Below are 13,435 nucleotides of genomic sequence, written 5' to 3' on the forward strand. Positions count from 1 at the left end.
GGGTTCATCTAGCAGAGGGGTTGACCTAGCTGCAGGTTCTATGGCTCAACAGATCTGTGATCTATGATCCCCCACATCATTTCCAAGTGTTCCAGAGCTATTCAAGTGTGTACAACCCTCCCCTTTAGAACCCCTTGAAATCACATCTAGATTTGGGAATTTTAACCTAAACTCACTTTTATTACCAGCCTGCTCTTCCCCTAGAATTGCACAGACCAGTTAGTGCTGGGATATGAAGCATTTTGTCTTTTGTTCTTATGTCATGACAGTTTCAGATTTTTTAGAAGCTTCACTTTCTTGAATAGTTTGGTAATTGTTACGAGAGGGTCTCCCAGTTCCTGCAGTGCCATGAATTGTCATTGAAATACTTGGGTTTTTTTTCATTTATCTTTCAATTTACTGTTAACATACTTAACTTCTTCCATTTGTGGGCTCACAAACATTCCCATACAAGTCTCTCAAGCGTACATTTCAATCTAGCACAGAAAAGCCTGCTCTTCTTACTTCTAGCAGTAAAGCAGAAGGTTCAAAGATCGCATGCTGCAGATCAGTAGATTAGATTAATTTTTGAGATAAGTGCTAGCAAACTTTCACTTCTTTAAAGTTTACCACATACTAAAAAAAAATTAAAGTAACAATAAACAAAATATTAAATATACTTTAAATTTACTATTATCATAAATATGAGTAGGGCAAATTAAAGGGAAAATTCAAGAGCTGAGTTCAGTTGTAAGCAGAAATTAAACTTCATTTTGTTCTTCCCTCCCATTCTCATCCACAAATGCTGCTAAAAAGCCCCACAGTACCCTGTGTTGCATTCATACCTCTGAATATCCTTCCTATCTGCTTCTTCGTAAACTGACACAGGGAAATGATAACATTTCTTTACTCGGATCAGCCAATGGCCTGACCTGGCATGCTGTCTGCTCAGGAGAAAGCAGAAGTAGAAAACAGGTAGTTGAGGACAACGAGATAATCCCAGCTGTAGCACGCCACACCTGCACTGCTTACTTGATGAGGTTTACAAGAATGGCATCTGGGAGATCCAGCAAAAAAAACCCAACCACAAATGGAGTATTTGAATAAATTTTCATTTATCACTTGGTGAAACAAAGAGCAGGGAACAGTGTTTCCTGTATTTCCGTGCTCACAGTCCCATACCAGCAAGCTCCAGGACTCCTGTGCTCATCCACTGCATCTCTCAGTCAGCCAAGCCCTGACTTCTATTTCTTTTCCTTCCCTCGCATGATGGTTGTAGCTGATACTTTGGCCTCTTCTTGTACAACGGGAAGCCTTGTAGTTCATGTGGCTTAGCTCAGACTTACAAACAGCCTGTGGTTTCAGCCTTTTTGGTTTTTATAGCTGCTTCAGTAAAAAAGAGGGTAATTTGCTTCCTGTGCCAAGCCACCTAGGCTTGGCCACCCAGGGCTGTAATCAGGTCCAGAGCTGGTTTTGGATCCCGAAGTGGCCACTATTTTGGTTCCTATCTGCAACATTATTGATAAAAAGAGCTGTACTTCCTCCAACTGGGATAAAAATATGCAAAGCCACAAATCCCGAAGCCACTCACGCAAGCCAGTTTGCAGCCAGCAGGCATTAGCAGCAATGGGAAAACCCTCCAGTCCGGAGGTGATGGCACCTTCTTTTGCAGCAACTTCTGGGTAACAGACCCTGGCCACAGTACCCACTGCTGGGACTGGTGCTCTACGTCACTCTTTCACAGATTGCTTCAGGTTGTAATCGTGCCAGATCAAACAAGCTAAATATATTGTGTCTAACCAGTTTAGAATAAAGGCCATCTTGGAAAGATAGTTGCTCCAGGAAACAAGCTTCTTTCCCAATAACTGGCATCACTCCCACTGAGTCACTGATGGGGTTTGGGGTGCTGGGCAGGAGTCATCAAATGAAAAGGTCTTTGGGTGAAACTAAAAATGGAATCTCCCCCACACTGAGCTTCATGCAGAAACCACCTAAAAATATAAGTCAGTAAGGAACTGGTCAGCCTTGAAGGGGCAGCATTGGGACTGGGAAAAACAATTGTAATCCTTGACACAAGTCTTTGGGAACAAGCATTTGGGGGACTGGTGAATGCCAGGTCAAAAGGGAGCTGCTCATTTTTACCATCCATTTATCAAAGTCAAGAAGAAGGAAATTTAGAGCAAACAGAAGGAGAATAAAATAAGAGCAGGATTTCCAGAAGGGCTCTCACTAAAGGGTGAAGAGGCAAATGCTCCTTGGGATGGGGCCAACAGCACCTGGAAGCTCCACAAACACAACTATCTTGTTTCCCAGGATGTTTGTAAGAAAAGAAATGGTCACTTAGACAATGTGCTTGGAGTGAGCATATTTGGGTGATCCAGTCTTGTTATCAATTGAAATTAAGTGCTTGCTCTTCATAATGCCATAAACCCTTGTATTCCTGGGGCTTAAAGCTCAAACTTGAAACAGTATTACAAAGTGCTGCAGAGCATGAGGAAATTTTTCACTTGTGTTATATCCCTTACAAAGACATTAATTATAACCAACTTTTAAGGATTCATCATTATAAATACAGTAGTACATTTTCATACCTAGTGTCTTTTATGAAAAATGCATTCAAATATTTGTATTCTCTTTATTAGCTACCTTTATGATCAAAAATTAATTACTGTTTACATACTGGCTGCACTTGCATGATGTAATATTTTCCAAGGTCTGTTGGAAAGACTTTATTTATGACTCAGGATGGGCCTAAAATAAAAACCCAGGAAATGAGCTTCTAAATGAGCTTCATGTTTCTAAGTACATCTGATAAATGTGAGTCGGTTGCAGTCTGATGTCATTATCAGTACAAGCCCTGGTTAAAATTTGTCTGTCCTATGACATGCCCATGAAAAAACAACCACACAAACATGTGCATTCCTTCATTTCATTAAACCACTCTGCTTTTCCAGCCTCTCCATGCCTTTATATACTGAACTACGTACTCAAAGCCTGGCTTAAGCAGCACTGAGGAGTCAATTGTGGCTTGGTTTGGATTGGCAGGATTCACCCTTAGGCTCCTTCATAGAGCTCAGAAATCAGTCCCTCCAAGGAGGAGGAGCAAGGAGATGCCCTGCTCCCAGCCCTTCCCCTCTTCCTGTCCACCCACAGGAAAGCAGAAACAGCTGAGCACTCATTGCGGGCTGAAAACAGACAATTCTGAGCTTGATTTAGCCACATGAGGTAAAAAAGGAATTTATTAAGGACAGCAGATCATACCTACTCTTGCCTACAGATCATATCTTCTATTGCCTGCATGTTGGAAAACGAAACGTTATTGTGTATACATGAAGCCATTGAAATCTAAGGTTTTTCCAAACTGGTGCAACCCAGTTGCAGAATATCTTACTCAGCCTTGCCTGCCTGGTGCACCCCCGACTATTTTGTTAATATTTAAACTCTGTCTTTTGACTCCTATCCAAGAAGCCATTGCAAAGCTTTGTGATTTAAACAGGGTTGCATAAGCAAGACAGCGCGGGCAGCTCTGAGCTGCTGAATGGCAGAGCTCACATGCATTCCTGCAGACCAGGAGCTTGATGGTGCATGAACTGGACATCACATTGGATGATCCAGGTTTGTTCCAGGGAGGCGCGGGCAGTATTGCTGGTGAAGCTATCACACATGAGAGCTGACCTGCCCATCGTCCTGGGAGTGTGACTTGAGTTGTGCCAGGAAGGAGTCCTGGTGTGCAAACAGAAAACCTATTTGCCTTTGTCCCCGTGATTAGGGAGCAGTGGCAGTAGCGAGGGGAGCCACAGACCTGGCTGGGGAGTGCAGATGAAAGCAACTTTGATGGAGTGCTAAGATTATAGGTGGTTGTGGAAGACCATGCACAACCGTCCTATGACCTCATGTGCCTTGTGCTCACAGAAGGCAAGAAAAATGTGGGTAGTTTTAATATGCTGAAGGCAAGATGGAAAAGATGAAAGAGTATCATGTCTGTGGCAGAGGTACGAGGCGTCAGCAAAATGTGTGGAGAGAATAAATGATGTGCAGAGTAGTGGGTCTCTCTTTACGGCATTGACAAATTGGTGTCTAAATCTTCAGCAGGAAAGACTGAGGATAAATATCCCAGGCACCTGCTCCTGATTAATGCAGACGGAACACCTGTTTTTCTTAAGAATCAATACGTAAAGTTCTCTCCTCATTTCCTAGACATCTACCTATCTATGTCTGACTGTGCCAGATTCCTTATGTACATTTACAAAACCACAAATGAATACTAATGATTCCACCACAACCATTAATCAATATTAACAACAGTGAAACCACAACCATCAGATTGGCCTGATCATGTACAAAAATGAGTTGGGGCTCCTGCAGCTACTGTAAACCATTCTTTGTATATTTATATTTTACTATCTTGATCTTGATATTGATATATATAAAATATTATGCCTTGACAGTCTAAAAATACAGCATATAAAATGCCATTGAACACTTATATTCATGGTTTGCATTTGAAAACTAATCCAAAATATAATTCTTACGCAAGTATTATTTATTTACATATATCTATGTTGATAACGTTTATACTCTCTCTGAAGATGAAGTGTTTGTAAATATACTTCTTATTTAATCACTTCAATTAATGGAAGATAATGGTTCTGGTTAGAGGACCAGAATCTTGATTAGAAGAACAATTAATGCTGGTTTAAGTGTAATTTTTATTACCACTGCCTCATTCTACAGTTAAACATTACCCAGAGTATCTCATTATTAATGTATTAATGATAAAATAGCACTTGCAATTTTTTAGGGCCTTCCACTCAAGATTCTTTAATTGCTTTATAACTGTTGGTGTGACTTTATAACAGCCTTCCATAGTAGATAAAGAGATGACATTTGCTTTACTTCAAAGAAAGAGAGGCATGTAAAAATCATTCAGTGCTATAGCAAAGGGTGTTTTGTTGATAGATATTTTGGAAACTTCCTTTGCAAAGGAGCCTTCTCCTGTGAGTGCCCAGACAGCCCAGTGCAGCCCTTGTTAGAGGCAGATACTAGCTCATAGCAGTTGATATTATTCTTTGTTCTGAAATGAAAATAACTTTGACTGGGAGAAGCCTCCTGAGAGCCTGACCAAGCTTTCAATTATTTTACGCTTCGAGTCAGTAGCAGGTCCTTGAGAATATATTAGGTCTTAAGACCCCTGGACTGAAAAACTCCGCACTAGAAATCTGCTCCCTCCTGCACAGGGGAGCAGGCCGTGACAAGCAGAACAGGGACTGTGCTGGCAGAGCTGTTGCTCTTGTGTTGCAATCACTGACATGGTTTTCCACCGCCCTCACTATCAACCAGCTCAGAATCATGACTATGTCCCTCAGGAGTCTGCTCTGATTTGCTCCAAGGCTGACTAGCTCATACAGGGCAGGGAGCCATGTCTTTGTGTGGGTTGTTGTGTCTCAGCTATGTGACTGTGACCTGGGTGTTCAGGTGCTATTGTTCATGTGCTGCCATCCACAAGGATGTCTTGTCAGATGTCTTCCTTAATTGTTTCCCAACAATATCTCTTTAATCCATTTTAGTTATTGATTAGGTTATTGCCTTTGGCAAGCATTCCAGAATTGCACTAGCTGTGGTTGAGGTTGTTTGGGAGGTCTGGGGGCATTGCAGGTATTCGTCATTAGTCTGTTAGACATTAATATGACTGTACTCGCAAATATGTTAAGAATGTGGCTATATAAAAGGCACGTGTACCTCTGTGCAAAGGACACTGAGTGGGAGTTTCTGATCTTCCAAGCAATCAATGTTAGAAACAAAAAAGTGTAAATGAAACTAGAGAGAACCAAATTGAAAGCCCATAAAGGAAAACCTTTTTCTCCAAGTGCCCAATTCATGGTGAAATTCATGCTATATGGTGTCACTGAGGCTGGTAGTCCAACAGGAATTTTGCAAGCAAACATTGACTGCTCCACTTTGCAGCTGCACTGCTCTGTGTTGAGCTGCAGGTCTTTGCAATAAGCTCCTGTGCATAGAATCTGCCTCAGAATGAATTCTGGGATGGTTTTAATCCAAATGGTTCAGGTATTCCTAAGAATACGACTTAGGAAGAATGCATTCCTTTTCCATCAGCTTTTATCTTGTGAGATGTCCACCTCTGCTCATTGACACTCCAACATGCTCCAGGCAGTGGGCCTCAAGGCTGCAGACATGCTGAGAAAGGACAAAACAAAGGCAGGTATCTCCTGGTTTCTTGTTATCACTTTTTTAAAGAGCCTAGAAACAAACACTAGTTAAAAAAAAACCTATTAAGATTGAAAAGTAAAGCATCCCAAATTAGGATGTGACAGAATTCAAGCTGCTTATGCTTATGTGCATTGGATATAGACATTAACTGCAGGATGTCACGGCTGTGTCCCACAGGACCCTTGCCTTTTTCAGATCAAAAGAAGTCTCTGCTGAGATGCTGACCCTGTACTTCAGGCTACTTCTTGGTGACTTTGGGATGTTGAAGCATCTGACGACCCAGTAGGGCAGTGGGGGTAAATCTGCTCAGAAGTTGGCACAGGAACATTACCTTTCCAGGTGCTTCTCTTTTTATTCAACTTGAAACCAACCTTGGATCCACAGACGTCCTCCTCCCAAAGAAGCTGAGCCTTGCTGAGCTTCTCCAGGCAATCCTATCACCCTGAAGCTATGTTTAAGAGTATGGCTGCACTTCACCCTCAGTCATGTAGACATATCTGAACTGGCTAAAACTGATTAATTTAGATGCTGGTAACAGAAAACACTCCAGTCTAACTTGCACCTAGTTGCATATAAACTGCTCCACATCCTCTGCTCTGCTCTGCAGCTGCTGGGTTCTTTTATCCAATATTTTTTTTTGTATTTTTTTTCATCCTACGGGCTCCCTGGATCACTTGTAACTGCACTTTAGCCTTCCTCTGGTGCTAAAAAGTTGCCTGCAAGTCCATGATGCAAGGAGACTTCCCTATTGAAGAAGTCACGGGGGTAGCACAGAAGGTCTGTCCAGCCTCCTGCACATCTGGGTCCAGGAGTGTTGACAGTAGAGCACATTTGTACTGGTGTTCAGTTCAGGATTTGGAAAAGTGACTGTATTCAAGCATGTGAAGTGCTTTCTAGGACACAAATTAGAGTGAAAAACACAACACATGCCTTGTTGGGCTGGAGTGGGGCAAACAAAACTGTTGAAAGGGCACACAGCCCTGCTGCAGGTGGGCAAGTGCAGTACCCCAAAGTGCATTCCTAGGGCCTTCCCCTGCTGTTAGCCCCACTCAGCCACTTGCTTGCGCCTCCATCCAGTGGGATGCAGAAGAGAATCAGAAGGGTAAAAATATGAAAACTTGTGGGTTGAGATAGACAGTTTAATAGGTAAATCTAAAGCTGTGCGTACAAGCTAAAAAAACAAGGAATTAATTCACTACTTCTCATTGGCAGGCAAGTTCAGCTGTTCCCAGGAAAACAGAGCTTCACCACGTGTCATGGTTACTTGGGAAGACAAGCTCCATCACTCTAAATGTCCCTTTTCTCTCCTTCTTCCCCAGTTTTTATTGCTGATCACAACATCGTATGATATGGAACGTAGCTTTTGTCAGTTTTGGTCAGCTGTCCTGGCTGTGCCCCCTCCCAGCATCTTGTGCACCCCCAGCCCACTCATTAGCAGGGAAGTGTGAGGAGCAGAAAAAGCCTTGGCGCTGTTTTCAGAGACCTAGAGAAGGACGGGATGTTGGAGTCTTGCTGAGTGCAAAAGAATTCTCTGTATTTTCAACTGAAGGAGAAAGGAAAGCCAAGGGAACTCAAGACTACTTCAATGTTATTATGTGAATTTTAGTACCTTGAAGACAATAAAGAGATAAGCAACAATGAACAGTTTTCAAGGACAAACTTTATCAAAGTCATAAAATGTTCTCTGATTCAATAACCAGACCAAGGTAGATCTAAAGTAGATGTGAAACTTTGTAACGATAACAATACTAGAGATGTGGAATAGCTAGCTATCAGCGTTATAAAATCTCCTTGGAGCTCCTAAAGAGCAGGTTAGATAGCCTTAGGGATAGCTGGGCAGGTGCACAGCACCTGTGATCCAATTTGTGCTCATTGCCTTATCGCCTTATTTTTTTGCATTGGGGAGACAAAATTGGGCACAGATCCTTAGATATAGAATCATAGGATCATAGAATAGTTAGGGTTGGAAAGGACCTTAAGATCATCTAATTCCAACCCCCCTGGCATGGGCAGGGACACCTCACACTAAACCATGTCACCCAAGGCTCTGTCCAGCCTGGCCTTGAACACCGCCAGGGATGGAGCATTCACAACCTCCCTGGGCAACCCATTCCAGTGCCTCACCACTCTCTCAGTACAGAATTTCTTCCTTATATCCAATCTAAACTTTGAATAGAGGGAAATAATCCCTTCTCCCCACCTCCTGGCTATACCTTTGGTCGTGCTGTTGGAAAGGCTGTTGGGCTTCATTGCTGCTAGGGCACTTTGCTGGCTCATGGTCAACTTGGTCCCCACCAGTCCTGCCAGCTCCTTTTTTCCCAAGCTGTTTTCCCAACAGCTGGAACAGCATATGCTGTAGGGTGGGGTTAGTGCCTCCCAGGTGCATGACCTTGTTGTAATGTACTGTATTAAGACACAAGCACACAATATCACAAACAAACAATAATGTTAATACAACCAATCTATATCAATTACAGTTCCTCAAGGGCAAACTGAAGATTAGTACCGTGTGTGCACCTTTATTTTCACGTTGTCAGTTGATTTCCTGTGCTAGGTCAGGACATTCTCCCATCCAGATACCATACAGTGCTTACTATGTTAACACTGCAGCAATCTTCAGCACCAGAAATATGGTCTGTTTATCACTCTGTTATCACTGAGAAAGCTCAAAGATGCACAACAACATTATGCTTCAGGGAGAACTTTGACTTTCATGAAGACAAGATGATCAAATAATGGGAATTTATTGCTTGGAAGATTTTCTGTCTAAATACAGAAAATGTCCCTGACTCCTGGTGCAAAACTTCCTGTTAACCACAAACTCCCCTTTCTCAGGGGATTTGAAGGCCAGATTCCGGATTATGAGAGCAGAGCATGAGAAAACCTATCCCTTGAGTAGAAATGTGCCATTTGCTTGAAGTAATATATATCTTTTGAAGGCACTTGCAAGTTAATTGCCTTCTTAATTAGGTTCCATTTTTATTTTAATTACCATGTTTGCCAGAGCTGTTGGAATGGAAGAAAACTGAATACTGAGCAGTCACTGCATTTGTAATGGCCTTGTTTGAGGGAAAAACGTGACATTTTAGTTAACAGGAAAACTTGTGTGGGAACTTTGCACCTCAGTTTAGATTTACTTTTTTTCCAACAATAGAACCAATGGATTTTGTAAGTGTTTAAGACATATAAAATATTCCTAGTTTTGGGTTTGTTTTTTATTAAGAGCTTGAATGTTTGACTGACAGCTTGAAACAAATGAAAGTGCTTATTTTTAATGTGAAAATTGACTGGCACTTTATAATGAGCTCTGGTATGAATGTTTATTAAGATGTTTAAATGGGCAATGACAGATTGAGCACAGGAAAAGGAAAACATCAGTAATATATAATCATATCCTAATTCTCATTTGCAAAGACTTTGAATTAGGGGCACTGCACTATTTTATCCTGCATTGAACACTTTTTTTCTTTCGTGTTACCTACTAGAAATAATGCAGATTTTTTCCCCATGTTCAAACCAGGCTTTCTTAGGCCTCATGTGTAATCTCCACTCTAGCTAAGAGGTCACAGATTTTCAGAGCTGAGTAATGTGCAAGGAACAGAATTTTACAAGGTACACTGAGTTACTGATATGCAAAACCACTCAGTGCTATTGAGAAATATTTAATACCCAGGAGGAAGTCAGATGGAAGGAAACTGCAGGGAAGGATGTAAAGCTTCCACTTTCTTTAAGCAGCACAGACTTGATAAAGTTAAGCAAACTGATGACTAGAGGGAGATTCATCTCTGCCTCCTTTGAGGGGCAGCAGTGCAGTTGTGTCCCCAGGATACCCAGGGCAGTACCCAGTGGAAATGCCCAGCTAGCACCTGAGTTCTCCATGTCCACGGAGGCACTCCTTCGTCAATGAGGTGTGAGCTTTTTCCCCACCAGCTTTGACTATCTCAAAGTTAGATGTTTAACGCAGGTCACAAGTGGACAGCAATGCTACAGTCAGCCATGGGAGAGCAATTCTTAACACTTACCTTGGGACTGGATGAATAACCCTCTCAATTCGCCAGTCTTTCTGCATCTCCCATAGGAGCTTTCTATTAGACCTGCTAAACCACGTCAGACCATGACAGCTGCAGTGAAGTAAGACAAGTCGTGCCTTGATTGCTCACTTTCTCCATGTAATAAAAGCAAAGGCAGGAATCCCTAAAAGCCCCAAGGAAGGTATTGTTGGCCTTGTTGCATGCATAGAAGATAGGCAGACAAGATCTCCTGGGCGCTTATTTTCAAAGGCACCTGCTGACCATCCAGGGAATTTAGGAACTTGCTTCAGGAGGACGGCTTCACTAGTTGCCTGACACGTAAATGCAAACAAGAGCACTCCCCCAGGTGTGGCAGGTGGATTGCACCTCACTCACAAGCCACTGCCAGGGGCAGGGTGCTGGGTGTTTAACCCTGGTACATGACAAGGTGTTAGGTATGTCATAGTTCAGCTTGGACTATTGCTTTTTTCTGGGATTGCCACGTGGTGTGAGAGAACCCAAATGGGTCCTGCCACCAGACCCAGCTGAGGTGTAGGGGCTGAGACTTGTTTCTAACTCCCTTTGGCTGAAAATGCAGTGCTTCAGCCTCCCCGACCTCCTGCTTGCCTACGTGTGCTCCAACACACATAGAGCTCCAACTAGCAGAGGAATGTCCTGACCACTTAACTTTCCTGCAAGCATTTTGGAGCCACAGATCTTTGTAAAATACCTCCAGAACAGAGAACATACCAGGATTCCTGATATGCTTTTGAGGCACTCATCCTGCCTCTTTGATGAATCTGAAGTATGCTGCTATTTTGCATCTGGCCCCATCTCACTTGCCTTCCTCCTTTCCTCTTTATCCCATATTGCCCACATACTGGTACAGAAACTCAAACAGAGGTCATGGACTTGCTGTAGCTTTCTCTCCATTTCTCATCTTGCTTTATTGCTTGACAGATAGAAAGCTTTTCTAAGCAGTAGAAAGCTTCTAAGCAGTAAGCTGAGCAGTGTGCATAACAGTATATGCCTTGGGCAAGGACGCAAAGCAAAGTGCCACCCCTGTCTCTTTCTAGAGATACCTTACCCTGCTATGTTGCTCACTCTCACCAAAGAAAGGAGTTTACTAAATGGGTTTATCAAAGATAGGAGGAATAATCTGAAAATGTATTTTGTTAAATATGGCTTTGCAAGGTGCAAGACACTGATGGCCACCATCCAATCCTTGGATGGAGTGTGGTAGAGTTTTTAGTTCTGTTTTCCCAAATCAGAGCCAGTGTAATAGTCTGTCCAGATTTATAATCTTGATCTGTACAAATAAACATGTGTGCATAGGCATATGTGTAAAAATGAAATTTGTAATGGAAGAAAATATTCGGTACTTCAAAGAATTGTAATGCTCTACTTCTCTTTGAAACATCCTTGCAGATCTGTTGGTCTGTGCAGTCGTTTTGCCCTCTGTCGACTTCCGTATGTACCTGCAGCTTTCCTCCTCTAGCTCGAAGTCAGAGCTGACTCTTGTTCTCAGTGCAGCTAACCAGAAGGCTTCATGATGCAGTTTACTCTCCTGACACAGAATCACAGATAAACTGAGGTTGGAAGGCCCTGTAGGGGTCACCTGGTCCAATCCCCTGCTCAAGTGGGGTCACCTAGGGCCAGTTGCCCAGGACAATGTCTGGATGACTTGTGAGTATCTGCAAGGATGGGGACTCCACAACTTCTCTGAGCACCCTGTGCAAGTGCTTAGTCAGCCTGACAGCGAAAAAGTGCTTCCTGACGTTCAGAGAGAGCCTCCAGTGTTTCAGTTTGTGCCTGTTGCTTCTGGTCCTGTCACTGGGCACCACTGAAAAGGGCCTGGCTTTGTACTCTCTGTACACTCCCTTCATGTATTTATATCTTTGACTGATTGATTGATGGCTTGGCTGAGGTCCCCCTGAGTCTTCTCCAGGCTGAATAGTCCCCGCTCTCTCAGCCTTCCCTCACAGGAGAGATGCTCCAGTCAATCATCTTAGTGGCCATTTGCTGGGTTTTCTCCAATATGTCCACATCTTTCAAGTACTGGGAACACAGAACTGGACTGAGCACTCCAGTGTGTCTCCCCAGTGCTGCTCAGAGGACAAGGATCACCTCCCTCCATTTGCTGGCAACACTCCTCCCCATGTAGCCCCGGATCCTGGAAGCCTGCTTTGCTGCAAGGGAACATTTAATGTGTACTAATGAATTCAATAAAAAACAGGAGTGTACCCAGGTACCATAACCTCAGTGTTCATAAAAGGGGTGCCGCAACCAAAGAAAGGTGAAATTGAGTCATGCCACGAGCAAAAGAATGAAACAGCACTCAGGCGATCATGGTTTACAACTATCATAGCTCTGAAGGCAATCCACTAAGGATCTGATCTTCATTGTCGTTATTACTCAGAGATGTAAAACCTCAAGAAAGTATTTTAACAACCTCCAAATTCCAGCAAAGTCCCCAGGAAGGTTCAGAAAGGTTCAGTCCCAGCCACCATGACCCCAAGTGACACGCAGTTAATAGCCAAGGCAACTGCCAGGCCTGTGGCAAGTGGAATAGAGAGGTCCCTGCATTCTCCCCATGCCCCTTTGCCTTTCCACTGTCCCCATCCACCAAGACATGCTTTGATGCTTTTTGCAATCCCTCAGGTTCTCTACACCCTGGGATCTGAAGCAATCACCACACAATCCACCTTCCCTTCGGTGGCCACAGTAATCATCAGTGTCTTCTCTAATTTGAGAAAACTAAACATGAACCCATGGCTGAGCACTCTGGCTGGGACACCAGGAGTGCAAAGAGATTTCCCCAGGGGGTTTTCCCGCAGCTCCACTAGGGCCTCAGCTTCCCTCTTGGAGGGATGCAGTGATGGGAAACCCTGTCCTGTTTTTGCACTTGCTACCCAGACATTGCTCTCTTAGCCAGATATGACATGCCCAAAGTGTGTCCTTCAGAGACTCGAGTAAATTCTTATTGTCTTGTTCAGTGCTAGCAATAAAACATGCTCATGGCATTCAGATCTATGTGTGAAAAAGATTTCATTTCCTAGAAATACTCATATGCTGCTGAGTGCTGCCTGTGCAGAGGGGAGGACGCAGGTACCCTGCTGTGTACCAGAGCAGGCTGGGGAACAGGTCATGGAGAATTAAAACATGTTGGCTGAGTACTTTCAGTTAGCTACAGCTGGAGGAGTTTTGCTTTTTATTCT

Source organism: Psittacula echo, assembly GCF_963264785.1.
Source record: "Psittacula echo genome assembly, chromosome: 1".
NCBI classification, from domain to species: Eukaryota; Metazoa; Chordata; class Aves; order Psittaciformes; family Psittacidae; genus Psittacula; species Psittacula echo.